We start from the raw sequence: 14,612 nt of genomic DNA, 5'->3' as shown, positions 1-14,612 counted from the left end.
TTGGAGACGTCCTTTTCCCTGGCAAGCTGGGATATGCAAGTACCGCCGGTATATCCCATCGATTGCCCTTCCAAGAAACGAGACGTGCTACGTTTGCAGAGTCAAGCAGACAGACCTTTAATGCCACATTTTCCTCCTTAAATCTGGTTACAACTGTACAGAAACAAATGACACTCCCCCCCCCCCCAAGGGGGACTTCAATACACACACTTTGAAAGAATGACCTTCCCTTGAGCCAATCAGCTGCTAGCCATTTCGGCTCAACTTAGCTTGATCAGACAAAAGAATTCAATTAACCTTTAAAACAATTATCACTCACACATAATCCCCCTCAGCATACACCTCACAGGGGGCTGTTATCTCCACAAGAGAGTTCATTATCTATGCGAAGGGAACATTAGCATTCAGCAGTGACAGAGACCCTTGTCCAGTTAACCCTTAGAGCTCAGAATACAATGTGGTACATCCACTTGTGACAAGCCATGCAGTTCCTTGTAGTCCCCCTGCACGAAGATCATAACTGTCCCGACAGCATGCATGTGTCCGTTACACCTACCATTTCACCCAAAATAGTGACAAAAAAGTAAAAAAAAACACACACACACAGCTTGGGACACGCGACCCAGCTCTTAAATAACCAAGGGTGAGGCCACCCGTGAGGTGGACAGGTTACCCCACCCCCCTCTGACACAATGGGGGTTTCTGGTTGGTTTCCCATCATGCGCCAGAGGTGGCGGTGTCGGTGTCACCCATGTCACCCATGACACCACTGGGAAACCGCCGGAAACCCCGTCACGGGTGGTCCCGCCCTCGGTTATTTGAGAGCTATCAGATGGGTCGCGCATCATTCGGCCGGGCACCTCCTATGGAGGCTGTATCGTTTGTGGCGTGGGTCATAGAAGGATTACAGCGCTGGACTTTTTTAAATTATTATTAAAGGACTTGTCCCAAGCTGTGTGTGTGTGTTTTTTTTTTTACTTTTTTTTGTCACTTTTTTGGGGGTGAAATGGTAGGGGTACAATGTACCCCGTTACCAATTCACACAAGGGGGGGCCGGTATATGGGGGTGCTCTTTATTAAAGGGGGCTTCCAGATTCCGATAAGCCCCCCCGCATGCAGACCCCCACAACCTCCGGGCAAGGGTTGTGGGTATGAGGTTGGACAGTGAGTCTGATTAGTACAGATCAGACTGAGGTTCTCGGTCACCCTGTGCCCCTATTAGAGACACAGGGTGACTTAGACATAAGAGGTGCATGGAGAGCTGAAACAAGGGTTTCCCACGGGATACGTGTAAATCCCGTGACCACGTCCCTCTAGTGACGAAATGTTTGGAGGAATGACGTTCTGACGTCACCGTGTTGCACGCTAGACCCGGAAGATACGGCTGCTAATTGGAGCTGGCCGGCTCGATTGTTCTTATATGCAGAATTTACACATCCTACTTGTAAGTGTGCATTTTTTTGTTACCTAAATACATTTTAAAAGGGTTTTATCCTATGTGAGTTTACCCTGTTCTTATGTGACTATATCCCGAATCCGACATATTGTCTGAGACATACATCTCTGGGAGCTGAGGCGTTTACTATATGAAGCAGTGACCCCAGGCTGGGTTATTAGCCACATGCGAGTATTGATCTCCTATAACAAGAGATCATTCATATCTGATAAGCGGCAGTGTTTACCGAGGTGGAGGAACTTTCCTATCATTACTATTTTCTTACGTTGTGGATTACGTTTTGCACTGTGGATATTTGCATATTTGGACATTTTCTCTGTTTGTTTTCATATTATTATTAGCATTTATTGCTGATTTGAATGCAGAGGTCTGCTTTCTTCATTATTATTTTTTTTATTGCTCCCATTTCTTTTCTTTTTTTAAATTTTTGGACTGAGTTCCCATTCATACATATACATTTTTCTCTCAATTTCTTTTGACCTTAATTGGTCCTGGGGATGAGATATCACTTATTTTGTTTCAAATTTTGAGTCACAGAGACAAGGTTGGATTGGTTAATTTGTTCACTAGTTATGTGTTACATATACATTTTTTCAATGTTAATTTTTTTCACTTTTTCACTTTTATGATTATGTATGTATGGTAGTGAGTGCCATACAGGTTCACTTATAGCGCAGCTTTTTCCTTTATATAAACATTTGAAGATACAATATACCGTTAACTTAGGATTTCCAAATTTCCCAGATGAGAAAGCTCATCCATAAAATATGATGTAAAAAGAACCAAAAATAACAATAAACACTGCTTCTGATGTATGTAAATAAGTGCTGGGTAAGCTCTAATACAGGCTGACAGTCAGTTTACATAAGGCATTTTTCCTTGGGAATTAGGGCAGTGCAAGCTCAGTCTCATGACCCATGGCTTTCACAGGGTTCCAGTCTGCAGAATAATAGAGTGCTCTGGGTCCTGGAGTTCCATTTGTTCATTTGTTCCATTTGTTCAGGGCACTCCGCCAAAACAGAATATGCAGAGGCATTCATATCAGAATTAGTGGTACAAGACACAAGAGGTTTTCTTTCAAGTGATTGTAAAAGGGAAATTAAAAAACAAAAACATTTCTATAATTACCTGCTCTGTGAAATGAAATTAACCTCCTATTTTTGGGTCCCATGCCTGTGCTCCTGGCCCCTCCACTCAGTTCAGTGTCCCCATGGGAAGCCAATTCCCATGGGGGCACTCGTGAGCCCCACTGCTATGTACATTGACACAGACAGTGGGACACAGCTCCACCCCGGCTTCTTAGTCATCGGCATTGTCATTGACAGTACTGGAAGCCATTGGCCCCAGCTAAGCCAGCGAGACCCGTAAGCAGAGCTTTTTTTCTCAGAAAATAGGTGCAGGAACTCAACCACGACCCCGTTCATATTTCATAAACAGTAGAAGGGTCTTAAAGGGGCATTAAATACCAGGATTGCATTCCATACAGTGCAGAATTCAGGGGGTTACATACAGAGTGCAGAGCTGTCACTTGTAAACACAGAAACCAGACTTCTGTGTTTATAAGTGATTGTGGTGAGCAGGCACCAAAGGGTCTGAGCAAGAGGTGGTGGAACTGAGTTCCCCCTGAAAAAAAGCCCTGCCCGTAAGTGAGGGGAGAGAAAAGCTGCAAATGTGCACGCTGCTAGATCAAATGAGGGCTCATGTAAGTAAAAGGGGGGGGGGGTGAGGAGGAATGCTGAAACCTAGACATTTTTGCAAGGAATGCATTAAGGTAAAAAATGTTTAGGTTTTACAACCACTTTAAGGTAACTTAACTATGAACACCAATGGTAGGGCCTTTTTTCTTTCAGTGACACCAATGCGGGGCAATCTTTCTCCCAGTGACATCAAAAATCCTGGGAAATCCTTCCTCCCATTGAAACCAACCACAGGACATTCATTCGGACTAACATCGACAACGAGGCATTCTTCAACTGACAGTGAAAATATAGGAGTTCTTCATGTTACTAGCAGCACTCTGAAACATTTTTATACACCATAACCTTTTTCTGGTGCATTCTTCTATTCTTTCTGCTAATACCAACATTTCAGGCCCTCACATATAAAAAGTCGGTTTATGGGCTTTGGCCCACATTTTATGGGTTGGATTGCAGCACTGTACCACAATCCTAAGGACTATATTAAATATGCCGGTTACAAATCGGAAGAGTTTAATATACAGAGAGGGACTCGTCAAGGGTGTCCTCTATCACCGCTATTATTCGCTTTAATTATCGAACCTCTAGCACAAAGGATAAGGATGGAACCAACGATCACGGGTATAGAGTTAAGCGGATGTCACCACAAAATAAGTCTATTTGCGGATGATATCCTCTTATTTTTATCCTCACCGCAGGTATCGGCCCCTAATCTAATGCGGGTACTTCACAAATTCTCCCACATTTCCGGCCTCACAGTTAACCAAAAATCCCTGGCACTGAATATTTCACTCAGTGACACGGTGAAACAACATTTACAGTCCTCACTGCCCTTTAAATGGGCAGACCGTAGTATACCATATCTGGGTATACACCTTACAGCTAATACCTCCAAATTATTTGCCGCCAACTACCCTCCCTTATTGAAAAGTGTCACTAGATTGTTATCCGACTGGTCTTCTTTACCGATTTCCTGGTTTGGGAAAATCAACATAATAAAAATGGCTATACTCCCCACATTTTTATATCTATTTCGAACCCTTCCAATTCACATTCCTGCTTATTTTCTTAGATTGATCCAGCATAAAGTAACACAGTTCACGTGGGGGGAGAAAAAACCCAGATTGCCTAAAAAAACATTAATTCTACCCAAATTGATGGGTGGGCTGGGATTTCCAGATTTTGCAACATATTACAAAGCAGCACAATTGGCGCAACTATCAAAGTACCACTCAACCACAGAAATCCCATTGTGGGTACTTATTGAGGCAATAGACTTTGACCCTCTTCCTACTAATAATATCCTTTGGCTAAGCCCTCAAAACCGTAGAAAAATGAAAAATCCAATCTCGAAACACTCATTGTCATTATGGGATAGGTACAAAACCTCTCATGGATTGCAATCCCCACACATTCCACTTCTTTCCTTTTATAAAAATCCGACCTTTTATCCAGCATGGGTATTTCCAAAAACTTTTAAGGCTTGGATCAGGGCTGGTATTACGTGTTTATATCACATAGCATCAACAACTACAATTCGACCTTTTCCAGATCTTTGTGAGGCATCCGGCCTCCCCACTACAGAATTTTTCAGATACCTTCAAATCAAAAACTTTTATGGACCTTCCCTTAGCGATAATTTAAATAATATTACCCAATTTGAAAGGATATGTCTCAAAGATCCACATGCCAAAGGTCGTATTTCAATCATTTATTCCCAATTGATCACTAAAACAAATACCATAATACCTTCTTATATTGCTAAATGGGAATTCGACCTGGAATGTAAAATTAATAATGAAACCTGGGCAAGCATTTGGTCTAATACTAGCTCTTCATCTATAAATGTATCGGCAATGGAAACATCATATAAAGTGCTTTCCCGTTGGTACCTGGTTCCCAATAGATTAGCCACATTTTCAGCAAACTGCTCAGATCTCTGTTTCCGCGGTTGCCCAGACAAAGGAACATATATCCACATCTGGTGGCAGTGTCCACTTGTAAGGAAATTCTGGGAAGGGATTTTTATAATCGCTTCTAAAATATTTGACTGTATTATATTACAAGATCCAATGATGGCCTTACTTAACATTAAACCAGAAACCCTTTCTCGGAATCATCATAAGTTATTTATTTTGTTTATGATAGCCGCAAAACAGGTAATAGCTAGTGCATGGAAATCACCTGCATTACTGTTGTCGGAAGCCGAAAAAAGAATGAATCTTTCATTCGTACATGCTAAACTAGAATCGCTAGACAAAAATGGATTGGAAAAATTTGATAGCATATGGAAACCCTGGGCCATGTACTATACGCCAGACACTTTTGACTCAAGAGTTCTCATGTCATGGTATTGATACCCTTTAATGGATAATAGTGAAATAAAATAAATGAAATCCAGCTTCGGAACACCACTACCCTCTCCCTTCCCTCCATTAGTTCCCATTCCCATTTATTAGTAACTTTTTTTATTTATGTTTATTTATATCTGTATAATACTTCAACTCCTACAACAGTACAATTATTATTGCATTTATCTGTATTTCAATGCTGTATCTCATTCTAAGTTGTTGTCATCTGACATACTGTAACTGTTGTAATCTATTACTTTAAAATAAAAACAATATAAAAGAAAAAGTCGGTTTATAATGTTTTTGGCCACTTATAACACAAAAAGATTATAAAGTCAACATACATATTAAAATATGATTACATAATTCATGACTACAGCCTCACAATGTAACCACTGGGCACTTTTACCCCCTTCCTGCCCAGGCAAATTATGTCACTGTCACACTTTGAATGACAATTACACCGTCATGCAACACTGTTCCCATATGAAATTTGTATAATTTTTTCACAAAAATAGAGCTTTCTTTTGGTGGTATTTAATCACCACTGGGTTTTTATTTTTTGTTAAGTAAATGAAAAAAAAAATGCTTTTTAAGAAAAAAAAACATGTTATTCTTTGCAAATAAATAATCTTTCTTCATAAATGTAGGCCAAAATGTATACTGCTACATTTCTTTGTTAAAAATAACCCAAATCAATGTATGATTTCAATAAGAGCCCCTTAATACAAACAATAAAGTAATAGTGGTACCATCATCCTAAAAAGCCAGTTAGAATAGAACTAGGGCTAAAAAGGTACCCCACAGGCCCAAAAGACCATAGAAAGGAGGGGGCAGGAGGACTATATCGGTACTGGATAGAGAAGAAATAAATTTGCAGAGTAGTAGAAATAACAATACTCTGCAAATTAATTTTTTCTCTATCCAGTACCGATATAGTCCTCCTGCCCCCTCCTTTCTATGGTCTTTTGGGCCTTTGGGGTCCCTTTAGCCCTAGTTATATTCTAAATCAATGTATATTATTTAGTCTGTAGGAAAGTTATAGAGTCCACACACTATGGTATATATCTAAAAATCTATCAATACTGTTGTACTGACTGTACTGATCTCATTTATTGAGGTAAAAACATGTCAGAACAGTACAAATACCCCCCCTCCCCCAAATGACCCCTTTTTGGAAAGTACACAGTCCAAAGTATTTAGTAAGAGGCATGGAGAGTTTTTTTAAGTTAAAGTTGAAGTTATTTTTTCACAATGTTTTAAAAATGTTTTACATACTGTCACCAGTGCAGGACAGCAGCATCATATAACTGGTGTGGCGGTGATCAGGGAAACTGAATGATGACAGTATGTAATAAAAAAATCTGTATTTAAAAAAAAATGTAAATACAGTGTAGCAGGGTCATCGTGTCAGAGGCTAACGAGAGGCCATCCCCGCTGGAACTTTATCCGTGCCTGTAAATATGTAAGATACCTTTAAGAAAGCTATGCATTGTGGGACTTCAAGTAGCAGGAGATATGGACTCCATTGACTCTTAGGAGAAACAGACTATACTTCCCACAATGCCCTGCGTCATTTGAACATGTGACACCTCCACACAGACTTATGGGGGAGGTTACTTAAGGAAAGGGAGTGGCTGTTTTCGCTCTCTCGGGACCTGCATTCTTCTCCTCTGCGGAGCTGCTGACACAACACAGTCGTGCTGCTAGGCCAGAAGCCTGGGCCTAGACCCACCGAGAGACCAGCCATCCAGAAGGAAGCAAGACTCCAGTATCCAGCCAGTGTTTTGGAGATTGAAGAGGCAGCCCAGCTGACAACTGAAACAGTGGAGGATCCTCGTCCAGGATCCTTGTGCTGCGGAGCAGTGTTCTATCAACGCGCCTTCTGAGGAGAATTCAGGTGGATCGGCCTGTCGGGTGAGAGGGCACACGCTCAACCCCTACCTCCCCTTCAGACAGACACCTTATTGCCACCTCACAGACCGGAGGCACATTTTGGCCTCCCGCTGAGACTTGGAGGCCTTATTAACCGTTTAAGTGTTCATAGAAGTGACTAGAAGTTCATAGAAGTGACTGACGCTGACAAGCGATCAGTTCACCAACGTTTGCTGTTCCAGATACTTAGTTGTGTAGCTTCTTTCATCAATTGCCACTTGTGGATTATTTAAGTTTAACGTGCACCAACCGGCTGCAACGTGAGCTCTAACTGTTTACAGGACTGCCCGCTAGAGGGCGCTCGCGAGCATTAAGTGAATGGTACCATTCTTTAGTTTAGGTCTTTAACTACTGATATAAATTACTGATTCCAGTAAGGGCCCTTACTGAATCACAGTGTGTCATTACCTGCCAGTTGCTTGTTTGTGATGTTTGTGATGTAAATCTAAGCCTGTTTGCTAAGTTCACATAAAGTAAACTTATCTTTTCTGATTTAAATATATCAACTGTGTGGAGTGTATTTTCTAGTCTGGAGGGACCATCCAAAGAAAACAGGTTATTGCATGTTGTGTGCCTGCTATTGTGACCCCAGCCAAGCAGAGGTCACAATACCCTGCAATACCAGACTTCTGATGTGTCAAGGGAGGGTTCGAGTAAATTAAATAGGGATGAGCCAAGTCAAACAGAGTAGATCCCAAAACAAACCAGCGGCTCCTTCGGGGGTAGGGCTACAACAGTATATACAGTATTTGTTTTATTATTACTTCTTTTTTTTCCCTACATACAGTCACAAGAGCAATACAGTGCTGCCATACTAACACAGAATTATTCTGGGAAGGTATTTCCATCAAAAATAATAAAAAGAATAGAAAGAATAAATAAATGCATGGGCCATACAGAAAGAGGGGGCATGACATTCAGCAATGACTATACTTATATGTTTAGGAACAGGTTAAGGGTGAATTCAGCCATTTGTTCCATATCTTTTCATATTTGGCCGGGCAGCCCCTGTGAGAATAGACTAACTTTTTATACGGTAGTACACCGTTGACCTCCGCCAGCCAATGAGAGAATTCTGGGGGGTCCGGACGCATCCACCCCCGTGCTATGACCTTCCGAGCTATAAACAGTGTCTCAAGTAGGAACACCTTTACAAATTTATTCAGTTCAGCATTCGGGAATATACCTAGCAAGCATGGCTTTGGCTGCATAGTTATGGGGGATCCCATCTTGTCATGTAGGAACTTCACCACCTGTTCCCAGAAGGCCTGAATCCTAACGCACTGCCATAGCAAGTGGAAGAAGGTACCCGCATCCCGGCCACACATTGGGCAAGTATTAGGGAAATCCCGTCTGTATTTAGAGATCCTAATGGGTGTAAGATAGGCTCTGTTCAGAATGAAAGTTTGTGTGAGGCGGTCTGATAACTTAGGGAATACCAGTTTACATGCATCTAAGGCATCGCTCCATTCAACATCTTCCAGTGGACCCACATCTCCCACCCACCTGGACTTCAGGGCATAGGCGGACACCGTCGCACTCGGGAGCGTGATCATGGTATGAAATTGAGTGATTAGTTTCTTGGGGGTCAGGGTACCTGATTGCGGCCATCAGGGGATTGTCGGCTAGGGCTAGGTCGTCCTGGGGGAACTGGGCCCGAAAGGCGTGTCGCAGTTGGGCGTAGCGAAATAGCATGTGGTCAGGTAGGTCGTACTCAGCTGGTAGTATATGAAAGGGTTTAAGTTTTCCGCCTCTGGTAACGTGTGACAGGTAGTATATCCCCCTAGAACTCCATATCTCAGTGTCTTGGATGCGCTCTAATTCTGGTAGTGCAGTGTTATGCCACAGGGAGGTGTAAGCGTGTGGGGTCGAGATGCCCAGCCTGTCTGAGACCACGCTCCACACCCTTCTATAGTGGTACAACAAGGAATCGCGGTCCCCCGGTCGTCTCGCCCCCCCTGTTATTGTCACTAGTGGGTCGCCCGTCGACTGGGTCCAAGTAGGGCACAGGAGGCCGAGGAACCTCGTCCTGTCAACCTTGTCCACATGGAACAGTTGCGACATCTGAGCAGCTAAGTAGTACGCGTTAAAGTCGGGTAGTGCCAGTCCAGCCAGGTCAGTGGGTTTTTTTAGTTTGTGCCAGGGAAGCTTGTGCCTCGCTGAGCCCCAGATGAATGGTTTAAGGAGGGCCTCCATCTGCTTGAAACACCGGAGCACCAGGTAAACCGGCGAATGCCAAACCATGTAAAGAACTTTTGGTAGTAGTACCATTTTTACCAGATTTATACGGCCCGTAACTCCCAGTGGAAGCCGAGACCAGGCCTGAGTTCTCTGTTTGATCATATCATACAATGGCTCGACATTCAACAAAATATAGTCTGCCGGGTCTCTGGTGGTTCGGATTCCCAGGTACTTAATTTCAGCCACTCTCTGCAGAGGGAGCAGGGCCCTGTCACCAGTCACAGGGTAGCTGTCAAGTGGAAGTATTTGGGACTTGTCCCAGTTAATTCTGAGTCCCGAGAAAGCACCAAAGCGCTCTATCAGGGCCAGAGCCACCGAGAGAGAGTCAGTGGAGTCATCCAAGTATAGCAATGTGTCATCAGCGTATGTGCTTATCCTTTCCTCCACTCCACCCCTCCGCAGGCCCGTTATGTCAGGGTGGGAGCGTATAGCGATCGCCAGTGGCTCCGCCGCCAGTGCATATAGCAACGGCAACAGGGGGCATCCCTGCCTCGTACCCCGGCGCAAAGGGAAGCGGTCTGACGGCCATCCGTTAGCTAGTGCCCTGGCTACTGGATCCTGATAAAGGAGTCTTACCCAACGGATGAACCTGGGACCCAAACCAAATTTTGCAAGGCACGCCCAGAGGTATCGCCACTCCACCGAGTCGAACGCCTTGGCGGTGTCCAAGGCGACCACTATTCTGGAGCCTGGGTTGTCATGTGGAGCCTGAAGGTTGATAAACAGCCTCCTAAGGTTGAAGGAGGTGTTCCGCCCCGGCATAAAGCCCGCCTGATCAACGTGCACAAGGGAAAGGATCACGGTGTTAAGGCGGGCTGAGAGCATCTTGGCCAGTATCTTAATGTCCACCTGTAGCAGGGAGATGGGGCGATACGACTCGGGTAGGTGAGGGTCTTTGCCTGGCTTGGGGATCAACACAATGGTTGCTTCCCTCATTGAGGGTGGGAGCTCGGAGCCATCGAAGATGGAGTTGTATAGGGCGAGGAGTCTAGGGACTAGAGTATCAGCATAGGTGGAATAAAACTCGGCCGGTAGGCCGTCCGACCCCGGTGCTTTAGATTTCGGGAGGCCGGCCAGAGCAGCGGAGATCTCCTCCACCGTCAGCGGCTCCTCGAGTGTCTGAGTCTGTTGTGCAGTTAGTCGGGGGATCACTAGGTTAGTCAGAAACTCCTCCGCCAAGGAGTCATCATCTGGGGCTACCGTGTCATACAGGGAAGAGAAGAAGTCTCGAAACGGCGGTCACCTGTTCCGGGTCAGTCACGAGGTCCCCTGTTGGAGAGCGCAGGGAGATCACCACCGGAGGTCTCTCCTCACAGTGTACCAGGTAGGCTAACAACTTCCCTGCTCTCTCCCCGTGTTCGAACGTCCGCTGCTTAAGAAAGAAGAGTTTACGCCTCGATTTTTCGTAGTGCAACTGTTCAGCCACCCTGATACAGAGCCTAAGCTCTGCAGCCAGGTCAGCCGTCGGGCTGGCAGTGTATTCCCTCTCTTTTGCTTCGGTGAGTTTCGTGGCCCTGTCCAGCGCCTCTGCGGACCCTGCCTTTATGGAGTTTATACGGGAGGAGAGTGTCGAGCGGGCATGCAGTTTGAAGGCTTCCCAGACTGCCCGGGGAGATGCAGATCCGGAGTTATCAGCAAAGTACTGCTCCCACTCCGTAGCCAGGTCCGCATCCCCCGGAAGCAGGGTCAGCCAAAATGGATTCAGCCGCCATGAGGGCGGCGGGCGAGCCTGGGGCAATGACAGCTCCGCCCAACAGGGGCAGTGGTCAGAGAGGGATCGGGGGGAGAAGCCAGTGGTTCTTATTCTAGGAAGGAGCGATTTAGAAACTAAGATTAAGTCTATGCGGGACATAGAGTAGTGCGAGGTCGAGAAACAAGAGTATGCCCTATCCGAGGGATGACCATGTCTCCACGTATCAACGAGATTGAAGTCTGCGAGGAGCCTCGCAAATCTCGTGGGACGCGACCCCAGCGGTGCGGCCTGTTCCCCAGCCATTCTATCCAGAGAGGGGTCTAGTACATTGTTAAAATCACCCAACCAGATTGCTGGTATATCCGGGTGTGAGGCCATATAATCGAATCCAGCCACCATTACAGTGGACTGGAACGGGGGCGGGATATATATAGCCATTAAGAGGAATACATCACCATACAGTTTGCCTTTCAGGAAAACATACCTGCCCTGTGGATCTACCACTGAATCCTGGAGTTCAAAATGCGCCGTTTTGGCGATGAGCACCGAGACCCCTCTGGAGTGGGAGGTGTGGACCGAGTGGAAACCCCAGCCCACCCAAGGTCGCCTGAGCGTCCTCTGGGCCAGGCCTTCGGCATGAGTCTCCACAAGGACCACCACATCCGCCCTCTGTTTTTTAAATACCGCAAAGATTGCAGAGCGTTTGATCGGGTCTCTCATCCCACGGACATTCCAGGTTAAAAACCTCAGTGCAGCCATGGGATGAGCCAGGGAATATGCAAAACCCCAGGATTCAGGGAACCCCTAATGATAGTATTAAAGAGAAAACAATATCTAACGAGTGGACATTGATGGTCAGACTTTTAGGCCAAGGAAGTAGGTTAAAAAAGTTTAATTTAATAGCATATAAATACAAAACAATAATACAAAATAATATTACAAAAGATTATTATTATTAGCCACTGTATATTCCTCAGAAGTCGCCAACGCACGTTTCGCCGTGGGGTTTCTTCAGGACGAAGACGAGGAATGCATGTTTAGCAGAAAAACAGATTTGTATCTGTAATGATACAGTGTAAAGGGTTAATAACATATATATATATATATATATATATATATATATATAAAAGAAAGAAAAAATTAAAAAAATGAATATCTAAGTGTATAATTACATGACAGATGGTCCTCAACGGAAGTATCCATAGGGCATATATGATGCACAGTAAGCGACAGCATACGTCGAAGGTGAAGTTTTGGCAGGAATTTTCACACACAGCACCAGGGATCTAATTTTCACAAAGATATGTATATATATACTGAATAAATCCTTAATTTCATGGTAGTCATTGTCCCCAATGTATATATACCCATAGAAAACAGAGAGAACATACAATAAAGGTTAAGATATAGCCAGAGTGTATATATGTGAAGAAAGAGAAGAAAAAACAAAACAGAGAACAACAGATATGTCTATAATGATAATACTAAAGATATATAGCATTTATTATGTAATATCACAGGAAATCACCTTAGGTGACCAATAAAGGTCAAACGAATGGTCCGTGGATTGCAGGGTTAGAAAATCCCAGGCAAACTGCACAGCTCAAAAAGACTGTGGTTATAAAAAGAGAAAGAAAACAAAATATATATAGATAAGGATAAGGATAAATATAGAAAGCCCCATTATTAGCAGCCAAAATTGGTTAAATTGTAAGCAAAATCAATTAAACATGAGCCTTGATTCACCTAATTAGGATGGTCTCAGGCTTACTGGGACAGCAGAGAGTGGCCACCATATACAACATGTGAATCCAATTATGGAAATGTTTAAGCCGGTAACGCCGCCAATAGACAAGCACTGCAGTCAAAGCAGGAGGCCTATAAGTAAAAGAAAATATAAATAAGAGTGTAACAATTAACACTCTCAGAAAACGGCAAAGGAATATCTAGGAGCGCAAAGATAGCAGCACTTACCACGGAGCAGCGTGTGTGACAGATGTCTGTGTCCCAGGGTGTACACAAGGCAACACAAAGCGGATGCGCCTGTGTCTCCCTTAAATAGAGCACATCCCTGCGTCAGCGTACGACGTATGACGTCATTAGAGCGCGCCGACTCGTTCAGGCGGCGCATAAACAAGTCGCGATTTTCGATGTGACAGCGGAACAAATCTTATAGCATAGCCGTGAATCACGGCCAAGCAATGGCTTGTGAAGAGGCGCATGTAAAAAGGATTGGGCCACTGATCAAAGTCGGGCATAGACCCAAGGAAAAGGACTTTAGATAGAGGGCTCACATGGCAGTTAGCTGGGAAAAGGAAAATTAGATATAGATATAGAAAGATTAATACTTAAACGATCTTAAGCTTGCCATCATGTGGACAAATAGGGACAGCACATCCTATATTGGTAGGCACATAGTGCCCAATTGAAATCTAGAGTGGGTGATTGTATAGACACACAATATAGACTGAATAGAGAGATCAGAGGAGTATATACACACATAGAGGACAACGAGTATACCATGAACAATATAGTAAAAAAAAAAAAAAAAAAAAATATACAACCATTAGTCAATTAATTCCTGGTTAACCGTTGCGGAGCCAAACCATAAAAAAGGAATTTGGTAATTTGTCGCAACAGTATCTATGAATACTTCCTATAAACAGCACAGAATCACACCCATAGGATGAGGTTAGTCATATATGCCCCCAGGGCATCCATGGAGGGCCAAGCAATCAGGCAATCAACAGAAAGACATCCATAAGTCTAAAAATATTCATCAATAGATTGTGTATATATGTACAAAGACGTGTGATTATACATTACTTCCTGGGTTGGTATGGTAGTCCCATTACCATTATATTGATAAATAGCACATAACATACATTTTATTATTATTTATAGAAGAGACAAATAATATTCAACAAAAATAGCTAACAAACATATATTCTTATTATTTGAGATTTTCCCAAGCATCGTTTACATTTTGATTATATAGAGCATCCATATACATGGTATATAGTTTAAGCATAGCCCGTCCCAGTTGGAGTAAGTGGGAGAGGTTTAGATGTTGTAGGTTTGCAAGGATGATGATGACAGCCTTACAGTGACATATATGGTAAGGGGTAAGTAGACTAACAGAAAACTTGTTTAGAGATCATTAGACATGTAGAAATGGTTTAAAACTCAGTGAGTCATTTAGCCCTGGCCAACAGTTTGCCTTGAGGCGATAGATCCAT

This window comes from Rana temporaria, chromosome 3 (assembly GCF_905171775.1).
Source record: "Rana temporaria chromosome 3, aRanTem1.1, whole genome shotgun sequence".
Taxonomy (NCBI): Eukaryota; Metazoa; Chordata; class Amphibia; order Anura; family Ranidae; genus Rana; species Rana temporaria.
This window is presented reverse-complemented; position numbering follows the sequence as displayed.